The sequence below is a fragment of the Rhinoderma darwinii genome (genome assembly GCF_050947455.1).
Source record: "Rhinoderma darwinii isolate aRhiDar2 chromosome 5 unlocalized genomic scaffold, aRhiDar2.hap1 SUPER_5_unloc_5, whole genome shotgun sequence".
Lineage (NCBI taxonomy): Eukaryota > Metazoa > Chordata > Amphibia > Anura > Rhinodermatidae > Rhinoderma > Rhinoderma darwinii.
The window spans coordinates 88,317-104,216 of NW_027461809.1; the positions used below are offsets into that span (position 1 = coordinate 88,317).

At 46.3% G+C, this 15,900-nt stretch overlaps 5 non-coding genes and 2 pseudogenes across 5 annotated transcripts; all 7 read right to left on the minus strand.

Annotated features, from left to right (window-relative positions):
• Positions 1-474: 474 nt before the first annotated feature.
• Positions 475-585, minus strand: LOC142696247 (U2 spliceosomal RNA; annotated as a pseudogene).
• A 1,286-nt stretch (positions 586-1,871) lies between these two features.
• On the minus strand, positions 1,872-2,062 carry LOC142696210 (U2 spliceosomal RNA). The gene has a single exon (XR_012864193.1). It is a non-coding gene; the product is annotated as a U2 spliceosomal RNA (small nuclear RNA).
• Positions 2,063-3,426: 1,364 nt separating this feature from the next.
• Positions 3,427-3,537, minus strand: LOC142696248 (U2 spliceosomal RNA; annotated as a pseudogene).
• A 1,290-nt stretch (positions 3,538-4,827) lies between these two features.
• On the minus strand, positions 4,828-5,018 carry LOC142696267 (U2 spliceosomal RNA). Its single transcript, XR_012864220.1, has one exon. It is a non-coding gene; the product is annotated as a U2 spliceosomal RNA (small nuclear RNA).
• Positions 5,019-6,308: 1,290 nt separating this feature from the next.
• LOC142696219 (U2 spliceosomal RNA) lies at positions 6,309-6,500 on the minus strand. Its single transcript, XR_012864198.1, has one exon. It is a non-coding gene; the product is annotated as a U2 spliceosomal RNA (small nuclear RNA).
• A 6,897-nt stretch (positions 6,501-13,397) lies between these two features.
• On the minus strand, positions 13,398-13,588 carry LOC142696268 (U2 spliceosomal RNA). The gene has a single exon (XR_012864221.1). It is a non-coding gene; the product is annotated as a U2 spliceosomal RNA (small nuclear RNA).
• Positions 13,589-14,928: 1,340 nt separating this feature from the next.
• LOC142696269 (U2 spliceosomal RNA) lies at positions 14,929-15,119 on the minus strand. Its single transcript, XR_012864222.1, has one exon. It is a non-coding gene; the product is annotated as a U2 spliceosomal RNA (small nuclear RNA).
• Positions 15,120-15,900: the final 781 nt, after the last annotated feature.

Consider the following 15,900-nt stretch of genomic DNA (forward strand, 5'->3'; position numbering starts at 1 on the left):
TCTTCCTCCACGTAAGGCGAAAACATCTTTACGACCACCAACTTCTTGTTTGGCACAAAATGTGGTGTTACCTTCACACCCACAAGTCTTGGGTCCCTTTTACCTTCCTTCAAGCGTTCCAAAAAATCTGAATAAATTTCTTCTGTAGCGAAGGTAACGTCAAAGCACCCTCTCCTCGGATAGTCCATCACCGCCAAAATGCACGATCTCTCCAGCTGAAAGAAATCCAACAAAAGGACCTTCGTGATGTACTCCAAATCCTTCCTTTGCCTCTCAGATTCCTCCACGAAAAACCGGACCGCATTCCTGGTTCGCATATGTTCGGGAATTTCCTCCATCCTGCTCCAAAAGAATTCCAGCAATCTCCAAAGAAATACCTTCAGTACCGGAGTACCAGGCAGGTGATCGCTCCCCGTTGCCCTGGACTAATCCTCCTCCCCAATAGCAGCAGAGGGGTGAAGTCTCTCCTAAGAGAAACGATCCCCCCAGGCCAAGGAAAAGGGTACCAGGGCACCTCCTGACCAAGAAACAAGGCAATACCCTAAAGTACTACACTTGATCTTAGCCAAAAGGCCGAGAAGCGATAACCCGAGCGGCCCTTGCCTTGCCCGAGCCTGTCCCATACTGCTGTTCACCCCTTGCAGCGATTCAGCCTACTCCTAGGCAATTCCATGGGGCCCTGCAGGCTCACACACATTTACAGCTACTAAGCGGGAGGTGAATAAAGGCCGGAGAGGAAGCCAGACAGGATTTGCTTCTTTTGCTTGCACCACAATGCAGTGCTGAAAGAGGAGGAATCTACATAAAAACGCCTTCCTGGCAACGCCCAAATGCCCTCCTGCCATGCAGATAAACACTGGCAGCGGCAGCAAGTGCATGCCCACAGCCACCCCTTGTTCCTTCACACCTTGTATCAGCTTTAATCCAGTCCTGTGCTGCCTGCTGAGCAGCACTGAACAACACTGCCTGGGCCCAGGCTTTTATCTCTGAGGCAGGCCCCATTATGATGTCAGAAAGCTGGCTCTGGAATCCTGAGGGCTCCACTATGACACGTGCAAAGTTCCGTCTGAACTTTATATAAGACTGTGAGGCTCAGTCAGTCACTCAGTGTTGCCTGAGAGGGCAACACTGCAACAGCCGGCCGCCAGGCTGTCTTTTTTTTGCACATTTATTTGCCTCCAGGAGGCCACAAGAGGGAGACAAGGGACTGCAAAATGGAAAATAGGCATCCACCAACTTTACAGACAACTTCTCTTTGCTCCTACAACCTCCATCCTTGCACAGTTTGTTATTCTTCCAGGTAACATAGTAACAAATCCAAATTGCTGCTCTCTTTGTAGGCAAGCAAGGGTTTGTTGCAACTGCAATTCTTACTTCTTCTTGAAATGTAGGGACGACAGTACATTCCATCACATCCACCTAGTGTACACAGGTAGGTCCATTGTGGCGGGTAGGCGGCTGGCTGCTTTAATGGCTGTTTGCTGTTCCCCTACTCCACTCCACTCCACTATTTGACTGTGGTGCTGCATCAATCAGTGGCTGGCTCAGGTGCAGCTCTTTAACTTACCTAGGAGGGAGGGAGGGAGGGAGGGCGGAGAGAAGACAAGGAAGGTGAATGAGCTGTTCCAATGTGAAATGCCGGAAACACAGAAACACAGAAGACACACACACACACACACACAACAAGAGGTGGCAATGTATTCATTAATTGCATTTAATAAATGAGCTCATTATCACACATGACTGTACAAATGCATTGTCCAACAGGTGTTGAAATAATGGGATTAAAAGGGGAGATCCCTTCAGAAAGACAGAAACAATGGCAAAGAGAAAAAACACTTTTGGAATCTGATTTTAGTCAACACATAAGGGAAGGGTGCACCGGTCCTGGAAATACTGCAATACCAGGTCAATGCGTGGAGTGGACAGAGCAAGCTCTATTTCCATCTCCCTGTTCTAAAAATCCATTTAATATATGGTCCCCAGATAGGGGACGTATCAGATATTAAACTGATAAGAACAGATACTACACTTGATCTTAGCCAAAAGGCCGAGAAGCCACGTCTTAAAAATCATAAAATTCAAAATAAAAAAGACTTAGATCATCACAATGAAAACTGAAAACGTACAATTAATTTTTGTTTTCCTCTTTCCTTTTTTTTTCTTAAGAAATCAAAAAAACATTCCTTTTTTAACAGCAATAGTTCCTAACATATCCACTAGATGTTCCTGCAAATCATTACCATCCCACTCACAGTTTACAATGCACGTTAACCACGTTGGCACACCATACCTTTCAAGAAACCCTGGTAAATTTTCTCTTACACAGAGCCGCACCCTCCTCCGCATTTTTTCAAAATTAATTTTACTACGTAACTGCTCTACTTCTTCCAATAACCTGTCTCTTTCTGCTCTTTCCTCTTCTGAAATGACACTTTTTTTCTTTCTCTCTGCTTTTTTCCTTTTTTTCTCATCACTTTGCCCACTTCCTTCCAATTTGTGAAGCTTGCCTTCTTCCAAACTAACTTCCGCTTCCTTTCTTTTGACTATCTTCTTATTTTCCTCTTGTACCTCACGTTTGCTTTTCTTTGGGCACGATTTGAATATGTGCCCCTCCTCTCCACACATATTACATACTTTCCCTTTCTGACATTCATTATACTTATGTCCCTCTTGCAGACATTTTGTACACATTACTTTCTCACAGGCTTCTCTCTCATGACCATACTCTTTACAATTCAAACAAAACATATCCATTCCAAGAAAAAATAAATTTCCACACGCACTTCCAATCTTGAACCGCGCTGGAGGAAACAATAGGTTTCTAGATTCACCAATTCTCACAAATTTACAAAGAAATTTCCACTTCCCAGTCCAAAATCCAAAAGGGTTAAACACTTTCCCCTTTCCCACCACCTCCTCACAAAACTTATTGAGAAATAACTTAATGTCCTCTTCATCCACGTAAGGCGAAAACATTTTTACAACCACCAACTTTTTGTTTGGCACAAAATGTGGTGTTACCTTCACACCCACAAGTCTTGGGTCCCTTTTACCTTCCTTCAAGCGTTCTAAAAAGACAGCATAAATTTCTTCTGTGGCGAAGGTAACGTCAAAGCACCCTCTCCTCGGATAGTCCATCACCGCCAAAATGCATGATCTCTCCAGCTGAAAGAAATCCAACAAAAGAACCTTTGTGATGAACTCCAGATCCTTCCTTTGTCGCTCAGATTCCTCCACGAAAAACCGGACAGCATTCCTGGTACGCATATATTCGGGAATTTCCTCCATCCTGCTCCAAACGAATTCCAGCAATCTCCAAAGAATACCTTCAGTACCGAAGTACCAGGCAGGTGATCGCTCCCCGTTGCCCTGGACTAATCCTCCTCCCCAATAGCAGCAGAGGGGTGAAGTCTCTCCTAAGAGAAACGATCCCCCCAGGCCAAGGAAAAGGGTACCAGGGCACCTCCTGACCAAGAAACAAGGCAATACCCTAAAGTACTACACTTGATCTTAGCCAAAAGGCCGAGAAGCGATAACCCGAGCGGCCCTTGCCTTGCCCGAGCCTGTCCCATACTGCTGTTCACCCCTTGCAGCGATTCAGCCTACTCCTAGGCAATTCCATGGGGCCCTGCAGGCTCACACACATTTACAGCTACTAAGCGGGAGGTGAATAAAGGCCGGAGAGGAAGCCAGACAGGATTTGCTTCTTTTGCTTGCACCACAATGCAGTGCTGAAAGAGGAGGAATCTACATAAAAACGCCTTCCTGGCAACGCCCAAATGCCCTCCTGCCATGCAGATAAACACTGGCAGCGGCAGCAAGTGCATGCCCACAGCCACCCCTTGTTCCTTCACACCTTGTATCAGCTTTAATCCAGTCCTGTGCTGCCTGCTGAGCAGCACTGAACAACACTGCCTGGGCCCAGGCTTTTATCTCTGAGGCAGGCCCCATTATGATGTCAGAAAGCTGGCTCTGGAATCCTGAGGGCTCCACTATGACACGTGCAAAGTTCCGTCTGAACTTTATATAAGACTGTGAGGCTCAGTCAGTCACTCAGTGTTGCCTGAGAGGGCAACACTGCAACAGCCGGCCGCCAGGCTGTCTTTTTTTTGCACATTTATTTGCCTCCAGGAGGCCACAAGAGGGAGACAAGGGACTGCAAAATGGAAAATAGGCATCCACCAACTTTACAGACAACTTCTCTTTGCTCCTACAACCTCCATCCTTGCACAGTTTGTTATTCTTCCAGGTAACATAGTAACAAATCCAAATTGCTGCTCTCTTTGTAGGCAAGCAAGGGTTTGTTGCAACTGCAATTCTTACTTCTTCTTGAAATGTAGGGACGACAGTACATTCCATCACATCCACCTAGTGTACACAGGTAGGTCCATTGTGGCGGGTAGGCGGCTGGCTGCTTTAATGGCTGTTTGCTGTTCCCCTACTCCACTCCACTCCACTATTTGACTGTGGTGCTGCATCAATCAGTGGCTGGCTCAGGTGCAGCTCTTTAACTTACCTAGGAGGGAGGGAGGGAGGGCGGAGAGAAGACAAGGAAGGTGAATGAGCTGTTCCAATGTGAAATGCCGGAAACACAGAAACACAGAAGACACACACACACACACACACACACACACAACAAGAGGTGGCAATGTATTCATTAATTGCATTTAATAAATGAGCTCATTATCACACATGACTGTACAAATGCATTGTCCAACAGGTGTTGAAATAATGGGATTAAAAGGGGAGATCCCTTCAGAAAGACAGAAACAATGGCAAAGAGAAAAAACACTTTTGGAATCTGATTTTAGTCAACACATAAGGGAAGGGTGCACCGGTCCTGGAAATACTGCAATACCAGGTCAATGCGTGGAGTGGACAGAGCAAGCTCTATTTCCATCTCCCTGTTCTAAAAATCCATTTAATATATGGTCCCCAGATAGGGGACGTATCAGATATTAAACTGATAAGAACAGATACTACACTTGATCTTAGCCAAAAGGCCGAGAAGCGATAACCCGAGCGGCCCTTGCCTTGCCCGAGCCTGTCCCATACTGCTGTTCACCCCTTGCAGCGATTCAGCCTACTCCTAGGCAATTCCATGGGGCCCTGCAGGCTCACACACATTTACAGCTACTAAGCGGGAGGTGAATAAAGGCCGGAGAGGAAGCCAGACAGGATTTGCTTCTTTTGCTTGCACCACAATGCAGTGCTGAAAGAGGAGGAATCTACATAAAAACGCCTTCCTGGCAACGCCCAAATGCCCTCCTGCCATGCAGATAAACACTGGCAGCGGCAGCAAGTGCATGCCCACAGCCACCCCTTGTTCCTTCACACCTTGTATCAGCTTTAATCCAGTCCTGTGCTGCCTGCTGAGCAGCACTGAACAACACTGCCTGGGCCCAGGCTTTTATCTCTGAGGCAGGCCCCATTATGATGTCAGAAAGCTGGCTCTGGAATCCTGAGGGCTCCACTATGACACGTGCAAAGTTCCGTCTGAACTTTATATAAGACTGTGAGGCTCAGTCAGTCACTCAGTGTTGCCTGAGAGGGCAACACTGCAACAGCCGGCCGCCAGGCTGTCTTTTTTTTGCACATTTATTTGCCTCCAGGAGGCCACAAGAGGGAGACAAGGGACTGCAAAATGGAAAATAGGCATCCACCAACTTTACAGACAACTTCTCTTTGCTCCTACAACCTCCATCCTTGCACAGTTTGTTATTCTTCCAGGTAACATAGTAACAAATCCAAATTGCTGCTCTCTTTGTAGGCAAGCAAGGGTTTGTTGCAACTGCAATTCTTACTTCTTCTTGAAATGTAGGGACGACAGTACATTCCATCACATCCACCTAGTGTACACAGGTAGGTCCATTGTGGCGGGTAGGCGGCTGGCTGCTTTAATGGCTGTTTGCTGTTCCCCTACTCCACTCCACTCCACTATTTGACTGTGGTGCTGCATCAATCAGTGGCTGGCTCAGGTGCAGCTCTTTAACTTACCTAGGAGGGAGGGAGGGAGGGCGGAGAGAAGACAAGGAAGGTGAATGAGCTGTTCCAATGTGAAATGCCGGAAACACAGAAACACAGAAGACACACACACACACACACACACACACACAACAAGAGGTGGCAATGTATTCATTAATTGCATTTAATAAATGAGCTCATTATCACACATGACTGTACAAATGCATTGTCCAACAGGTGTTGAAATAATGGGATTAAAAGGGGAGATCCCTTCAGAAAGACAGAAACAATGGCAAAGAGAAAAAACACTTTTGGAATCTGATTTTAGTCAACACATAAGGGAAGGGTGCACCGGTCCTGGAAATACTGCAATACCAGGTCAATGCGTGGAGTGGACAGAGCAAGCTCTATTTCCATCTCCCTGTTCTAAAAATCCATTTAATATATGGTCCCCAGATAGGGGACGTATCAGATATTAAACTGATAAGAACAGATAAGGTTTCAACAAAGTTTTTTATTGGCAAAAATAATATATTTTACAGACTTTTTTTTAAAATTGAAACCACAAGATAAAATCAACAGCATAATACATGAATATTCATACATTTAAATGAATACAAAAGTAATAATAATAAGACCATTAATACAGATGTTATAATAAAAGTACAGAACAATAGCAGGATAAAATTTATACAGGGCATAAAAGACATAAAAGAATAAAACCATTTTTATTTACAATGTTATGGTATTCCACATTTGCAAACACCACATGGATGTTGCTTCTTTTACCCCTAGCTGCTTTTTGTCCCTAAGATAATAAATATACATTTCACTTAGGGCATATTTCACACAATTTTTAACGTCAATAAAATCATGTTTAAAAAGCAGAATGTTCCTAACCTTCCAGATGGCATTCTTAAAACAGTTTAAAATGATCCAACAGACCATTTGCTGTTTAAAACTTGGGCAGTTAAAAAGACCATAAAACACGTATTCAAATTTAAGATCTTTAAGACCGCAGGCCCATTTCAGCAATGGGCCTACCTTCCTCCAAACCTCCTGTGCATATGGGCAGTTCCAAAACAGGTGCATTACCGTCTCGTCGTCACCACACCTGTCTCTCGGGCACTTGGCTCTCGCCACCAGTCCTCGCCTATGCTGGAATTCACGAGTAGGGAGGCACCGGTGAACGATTGCCCAGGCAAGGTCCTTGTGCACATTTGCCATAAATTTCCCGAAAACGTTCCGCCACACCACCTTGGACCTTGCCTGTGAGAAATTTGAAACTGCCAGTGTATCCTCCTGCCGCCTACAGGAGAGTGACACTTTTTTCTGGTCCCCCAATATGTCAGGCTCCAATTCTTGGAGACCTAGGAGCCTGACAGTTTTTTCGAGCACCGCATATTGTTTTGGGGGACACAGAAGCACAGGAGAATTCAAAGGGACACGAAACCATCGTTTAAAAATCATGCCCGTAGCGTACTTTAAAAAGTAGCTAAAAATACCATCAGAATTATACATTTTAAAACAGAAGCAAAAGTATTTAATGTAAAAGAAGTTAAAAAGGTTAGGAACATCTCTCCCGCCATTGTCCTTACATCTGTACATAAAATCACGTTTTAGTTTTTCCATTTTGGAACCCCATAAAAACATAAAACAGATCCTGGTCACTTTTTTAATATATAAAATTGTTGGAGGGAAAACCATAGCTACATAAAGCATTATGGGTAATAAAACAGATTTAATTATTAAAACTTTTCCCTCCATGGTGAGATTTCTCAAATTCCACATTAAAACCTTTTTTTCCATTTTGGCAATTACTGAATCCCAATTGGGTCTCCCATCGTTTTCTTGATTAAAAACAATTCCTAAAATTTTTATCTGATCCTGCTGCATGTTAACTCCTGGTGTCACAGAGGAATCCCATACACCAGTATAAAAACAGTCACACTTATCAACGTTTAATTTAAAACCAGAGGCTTCACAAAAAAAGCCGGTGTTCCTCAATGCCCGTCTCATAGAAGCGGCGTCTGGGCATAGGACGGTGGCGTCATCCATATAGCCTAGGATTTTTACCTGGTTCCCCCTTCCTCCAGGTATGGGCACGCCTCTGATGACTTTATCATCTCTTATTAGGGTGAACAGAGGTTCTATGGCACAAATAAAAAGGAGCGGAGACAACGGGCACCCCTGTTTCACCCCTGATAAAAGAGGAACACCTTTAGTTAAAAATCCGTTGATAGAAATTTGGCTAAAACAGGATCGATATAAAAGCTTAATACGTGTTAAAATAATTTCAGGAACAGCCATCTTTTTAAGAACCATAAAAAGATATTCATGGGAGACCCGGTCAAAAGCCTTCTCGAAATCTAAGGATAAAATAGCAAGGCTTTGACCCCTTTCTTTAAAATACCAAATGATGTCACGTAAAATATTCAGGGACTCAGTAATTGACCTCCCAGGTACCCCACATACCTGGTTTGGATGGATTAATTTATGAATAAAAGGTTTAAAACGGATTGTTATTAGTTTAGCTAAAATTTTACAATCAACGTTTAAAAGAGTAATAGGGCGCCAGTTTTTTAACTGGTCCCTCTCACCTTTTTTAAAAATTAAGGACACAATCCCCCTCCTCCAGGAAGGGGGCAGCTCTTCAGTAATAAAAACTTCCTTATACAATAAAAACATGTCATTCTTTAAAATTTCCCAAAAAGCATGATAAAATTCGATGGGCAGACCATCTTCCCCAGGAGCTTTCCCATTAGAAAAACTTTTAAAAGCAAATAAAAGTTCCTCCAAGGTAATATTACGGGATAAAACTTCCTGGTCTAAAATATCTAGCTTGGCATCAAGGGAATTAAGAACATGTTCTAAAAAGGAAGGATCAATATTTTTCTTGTTAAAAAGAGATTGGTAGAAATTAAAAGCAGAATTTAAAATGCCGACCATAGTGGTTTCTCCTTCAAGGTTTAAAATGACATCTCGTTTATCCATTACCTTTTTGAAGAAGAACCGGGAACACTTCTCGCCATCCTCGAGGTGCTTTACATGTGAATTAAAAATTATTTGTTTCCCTTTCTCTTCTATGGCATGTTTTATTTCAGCTTTAAGATTTAAGATATCATCATCAACATCCATACCAATCTCCTTCAATTTAAAAAGTACATGTAAACGTTTATTAAGAACATAAAACCATTGTTTTTTCTCTTTTGCTTTCTTCTTACCTGCTCGAATAAAAAAAGCTCTGATTTTGGGTTTAATGCCCTCCCACCAGTGTAGCATAGGCTGACTGGGCGCTCTATGGGACTGCCAACACTGGTAGGTCCGCACAAACTCCTCTTTAATGATGGGGTCCTCCAGGAGTGTGGTGTTTAGTCTCCAGGGACCCCTACAAGCTTTTTGCTCTCCCTCTAGCTCCAGGTGCACTGAAAGGAGCTTGTGATCAGATAAAATATTTGTTAAAAGCAAACATTTTTTGGGAATAAAACTATTAGAAGTGAAAATAAAATCAATTCTGGAGCTCACTCTTCCATTGGACCAGGTGGGGCCTGGGTCCGCAGGCAAGAGTTCCCTCCAGCAATCTTTCAATTTAAAATCACCAATAAAATTCTTGAGCAGGTAAGAAGTACGGTCAATTTTTCGATTAAAATCCCCACCCTGCCGGTGTTCTCCATCTCGCACACAGTTAAAATCACCACCCACCAGCAGGGGGGTAGACCCAACACAAAACAATGGTAAAATCTCTAATAGTTCTGCCCTCTCCTGTTTGGTAGGAGGGGCATAAACGTTTAAAACACGAATTAAAATTCCATTAAAAAGCAAATGTATTAAAATAGCTCTGCCGGGCATGATTTCAGTCACTGTTTGGATGGAGATAAAACGACCTCGGCAGAGCAATCCAACCCCCGCAGAGCGACAGTCATTTCCACCAGACCAGACTGAGGGGCCTAGTTTCCAGTCCATCTTTAAATCTTGATATTCCAAGTCATTAGGGATTCCACATTCTTGAAGCAGGCAAAGGTCAAAGTCCACAGTCTCTAAAAATGAAAATAAAGCAGTCCTGCGGACAGGGCTCTTTAGGGACCTCACATTTAGTGAGGCGACTTTGATAGGAACCAACATAGTCTTAGTTGAGGTCAGGGTCCGAACCAGAAGAGTCGTATTCGGAGATCAGCTGCGAGTCTGGACCCCCTTTTTGAGGGGTCAATAAATCTTGGATGTTGGTAGGGTCAGAGCCAGATACGTGGGCGGCTCCAACCCCCACACTGCTCTCATCCGAACTCCGATAGGCAGCTTTCCTCCGAACTCCGGACTCCTCTTCCTCTCGCTGTCTCTTTGCAGAATGGCTCCTATCCATCTCCTCGAAGTCGCTCTCACCCATCTCTGGCCCCTGGCTGAAGATATCGCTGATGTCCTTCCTGGGCAGCTGCACAGGGGCCTGTGAGGTCCCATCACTCTTGGCAACCTTTGCCTGCTTACGGGGAGCCTTCATCGCAAGCCCCTCCACAACCGCAGTGGAGGAACTTTGCTCCGACCCCCCCGTTGACCGGAAATGGTCAAAACGAGGCTCCAATCCAGCATATTTTAGGGTTTTCTTAATGGAGCCCTCGTCTGACACAGAGTGTCTCCGCTCCATGCCCACACTCTTGGGACAGGCGTCAGGTCCTACTGCAGAACCTACGGAGCCACGACGCCTGTCGCTAACCACTGCCTCAACAGGGTCCACTGCAGGCGGAGCAGAGGACCTGTTTGCAGAGGTGCCGGTCAACTTATGTCCAGCAGAGTCAGAATTCCTCCTGCTCTGCCTGGACCCGGTGGAATCCCTATGGCCGTCCCTCGAGGCTGACATCGGTGGGCCCCCCGATGGAGCTGTGAAGGACTTTGGCCTGGACCCCTCAGTCGTCAATGCTCGTTTTGGGGCATTACCAGCGGCGTCTGCACATGTTGCAAACTGCCGCTCTGGCCCTGGTCTGGGTGGCCCAGATTTCGCTCTGCGGGGGCAGTCTTTAAAAGCATGCCCAGTCATGCCGCACAGATTGCACAACACCTCGGAACTGCATTTTGCCGCCACGTGTCCAACCTGGCCACACCTATTACACTGCACCACATGGGGCCGGTCACAATGTTCTCTGGTGTGGCCATATCTCAAGCAGTTCCGGCAGGCTATTGGCATCTGGGGGTAAAATAAGAATCCTCGATTCTTCCCAATGGCAAAGTTCTGGGGTGGGTGATGTAAGCCTCCAATGCCATTGGGATCCTGGCGGAACTTCACCCAATATTTCCTTTTGCCATTCCAGAAGCTCTGGGTGTTCAAGATTTTGTGTGAGAAGCGGACCTCCCTGCAGTAACGACTGAGGAAGGTTTCAATGTCACACTCTGAGACAAATGGACTGAACATGCACATCACGAGCGGGACTTCTTCCTCCCCGTAGAGGAATAAAAAGTTCAGTCCATTTAGCCGCTCCTCACTCTGGTCCGCATCAGATAGTCTCTTGTGCATATTCTCGCAGCATGCCGCGGCCGTAAAGGAGATGGTGTACCGACCGCGGCTTTCCTGGTCATTGAGACACAGGATGTCCGCCCGCTTGAGCCCCAGGAAGTCCAGCAGAATCACCTCCACAATGAAGCGAAGGTTCTTCCGCTGACGATGGCCTTCTTCCACCTCAATGCGGACGGACTGGCGCAACCGGGTGTCCCCGGATGCGAAACCAAATGTAAATGGCATTTTCAGTGCCTGGGGGCTAAGCCTGTCCCTTATAGCAGCAAGGGCTCAGATTCCACAATTAAGTGGAACCCTCCCCCAAGGCCAAGGATTAGGGTACCCCAGACACCTACGAAGCCCGATAAACGCCCTCGGAACGCTCTTAGGAAAACGCCTCAAGGTCGGTTGACCTTTTGGGTAAGGCGCGATCGCAACTCGTTGTCCGGGGGCTAAGCCCACTCCCCAAATAGCAGCAAGGGGGTGAAGTCTCTCTGTGAAAAGAGACGATCCCCCAAGGCCAAGGAGCAGGGTACCCCGGACACCTCCCAACAAAACCAGATGCAGAAATACTACACCTGATCTTGCCAAAAGGCCGAGAAGCGATAACCCGAGCGGCCCTTGCCTTGCCCGAGCCTGTCCCATACTGCTGTTCACCCCTTGCAGCGATTGATTCAGCCTACTCCTAGGCAATTCCATGGGGCCCTGCAGGCTCACACACATTTACAGCTACTAAGCGGGAGGGAGGTGAATAAAGGCCGGAGAGGAAGCTACACAGGATTTGCTTCTTTTGCTTGCACCACAATGCAGTGCTGAAAGAGGAGGAATCTACATAAAAACGCCTTCCTGGCAACGCCCAAATGCCCTCCTGCCATGCAGATAAACACTGGCAGCGGCAGCAAGTGCATGCCCACAGCCACCCCTTGTTCCTTCACACCTTGTATCAGCTGTAATCCAGTCCAGTCCAGTCCAGTGCTGCCTGCTGAGCAGCACTGACCAACACTGCCTGGGCCCAGGCTTTTATCTATCTCTGAGGCAGGCCCCATTATGATGTCAGAAAGCTGGCTCTGGAATCCTGAGGGCTCCACTATGACACGTGCAAAGTTCCGTCTGAACTTTATATAAGACGGTGCGGCTCAGTCAGTCACTCAGTGTTGCCTGAGAGGGCAACACTGCAACAGCCGGCCGCCAGGCTGTCTTTTTTTTGCACATTTATTTGCCTCCAGGAGGCCACAAGAGGGAGACAAGGGACTGCAAAATGGAAAATAGGCATCCACCAACTTTACAGACAACTTCTCTTTGCTCCTACAACCTCCATCCTTGCACAGTTTGTTATTCTTCCAGGTAACATAGTAACAAATCCAAATTGCTGCTCTCTTTGTAGGCAAGCAAGGGTTTGTTGCAACTGCAATTCTTACTTCTTCTTGGAAATGTAGGGACGACAGTACATTCCATCACATCCATCTAGTGTACACAGGTAGGTCCATTGTGGCGGGCGGGCTGCTTTAATGGCTGTTTGCTGTTCCCCCTACTCCACTCCACTATTTGACTGTGGTGCTGCATCAATCAATCAGTGGCTGGCTCAGGTGCAGCTCTTTAACCTACCTAAAAGGGAGGGCGGAGAGAAGACAAGGAAGGTGAATGAGCTGTTCCAATGTGAAATGCCGGAAACACAGAAACACAGAAGACACACACACACACACACACACACACACACACACACACACACACACACACACACACACACACACACACACACACAACAAGAGGTGGCAATGTATTAATTAATTGCATTTAATAAATGAGCTCATTATCACACATGACTGTACAAATGCATTGTCCAACAGGTGTTGAAATAATGGGATTAAAAGGGGAGATCCCATCAGAAAGACAAAAACAATAGCAAACACAAATAGCACTTTTGGAATCTGATTTTAGTCAACACATAAGGGAAGGGTGCACCGGTCCTGGAAATACTGCAATACCAGGTCAATGCGTGGAGTGGACAGAGCAAGCTCTATTTCCATCTCCCTGTTCTAAAAATCCATTTAATATATGGTCCCCAGATAGGGGACGTATCAGATATTAAACTGATAAGAACAGATACTACACTTGATCTTAGCCAAAAGGCCGAGAAGCGATAACCCGAGCGGCCCTTGCCTTGCCCGAGCCTGTCCCATACTGCTGTTCACCCCTTGCAGCGATTGATTCAGCCTACTCCTAGGCAATTCCATGGGGCCCTGCAGGCTCACACACATTTACAGCTACTAAGCGGGAGGGAGGTGAATAAAGGCCGGAGAGGAAGCTACACAGGATTTGCTTCTTTTGCTTGCACCACAATGCAGTGCTGAAAGAGGAGGAATCTACATAAAAACGCCTTCCTGGCAACGCCCAAATGCCCTCCTGCCATGCAGATAAACACTGGCAGCGGCAGCAAGTGCATGCCCACAGCCACCCCTTGTTCCTTCACACCTTGTATCAGCTGTAATCCAGTCCAGTCCAGTCCAGTGCTGCCTGCTGAGCAGCACTGACCAACACTGCCTGGGCCCAGGCTTTTATCTATCTCTGAGGCAGGCCCCATTATGATGTCAGAAAGCTGGCTCTGGAATCCTGAGGGCTCCACTATGACACGTGCAAAGTTCCGTCTGAACTTTATATAAGACGGTGCGGCTCAGTCAGTCACTCAGTGTTGCCTGAGAGGGCAACACTGCAACAGCCGGCCGCCAGGCTGTCTTTTTTTTGCACATTTATTTGCCTCCAGGAGGCCACAAGAGGGAGACAAGGGACTGCAAAATGGAAAATAGGCATCCACCAACTTTACAGACAACTTCTCTTTGCTCCTACAACCTCCATCCTTGCACAGTTTGTTATTCTTCCAGGTAACATAGTAACAAATCCAAATTGCTGCTCTCTTTGTAGGCAAGCAAGGGTTTGTTGCAACTGCAATTCTTACTTCTTCTTGGAAATGTAGGGACGACAGTACATTCCATCACATCCATCTAGTGTACACAGGTAGGTCCATTGTGGCGGGCGGGCTGCTTTAATGGCTGTTTGCTGTTCCCCCTACTCCACTCCACTATTTGACTGTGGTGCTGCATCAATCAATCAGTGGCTGGCTCAGGTGCAGCTCTTTAACCTACCTAAAAGGGAGGGCGGAGAGAAGACAAGGAAGGTGAATGAGCTGTTCCAATGTGAAATGCCGGAAACACAGAAACACAGAAGACACACACACACACACACACACACACACACACACACACACACACACACACACACACACACACACACACACAACAAGAGGTGGCAATGTATTAATTAATTGCATTTAATAAATGAGCTCATTATCACACATGACTGTACAAATGCATTGTCCAACAGGTGTTGAAATAATGGGATTAAAAGGGGAGATCCCATCAGAAAGACAAAAACAATAGCAAACACAAATAGCACTTTTGGAATCTGATTTTAGTCAACACATAAGGGAAGGGTGCACCGGTCCTGGAAATACTGCAATACCAGGTCAATGCGTGGAGTGGACAGAGCAAGCTCTATTTCCATCTCCCTGTTCTAAAAATCCATTTAATATATGGTCCCCAGATAGGGGACGTATCAGATATTAAACTGATAAGAACAGATACTACACTTGATCTTAGCCAAAAGGCCGAGAAGCGATAACCCGAGCGGCCCTTGCCTTGCCCGAGCCTGTCCCATACTGCTGTTCACCCCTTGCAGCGATTGATTCAGCCTACTCCTAGGCAATTCCATGGGGCCCTGCAGGCTCACACACATTTACAGCTACTAAGCGGGAGGGAGGTGAATAAAGGCCGGAGAGGAAGCTACACAGGATTTGCTTCTTTTGCTTGCACCACAATGCAGTGCTGAAAGAGGAGGAATCTACATAAAAACGCCTTCCTGGCAACGCCCAAATGCCCTCCTGCCATGCAGATAAACACTGGCAGCGGCAGCAAGTGCATGCCCACAGCCACCCCTTGTTCCTTCACACCTTGTATCAGCTGTAATCCAGTCCAGTCCAGTCCAGTGCTGCCTGCTGAGCAGCACTGACCAACACTGCCTGGGCCCAGGCTTTTATCTATCTCTGAGGCAGGCCCCATTATGATGTCAGAAAGCTGGCTCTGGAATCCTGAGGGCTCCACTATGACACGTGCAAAGTTCCGTCTGAACTTTATATAAGACGGTGCGGCTCAGTCAGTCACTCAGTGTTGCCTGAGAGGGCAACACTGCAACAGCCGGCCGCCAGGCTGTCTTTTTTTTGCACATTTATTTGCCTCCAGGAGGCCACAAGAGGGAGACAAGGGACTGCAAAATGGAAAATAGGCATCCACCAACTTTACAGACAACTTCTCTTTGCTCCTACAACCTCCATCCTTGCACAGTTTGTTATTCTTCCAGGTAACATAGTAACAAATCCAAATTGCTGCTCTCTTTGTAGGCAA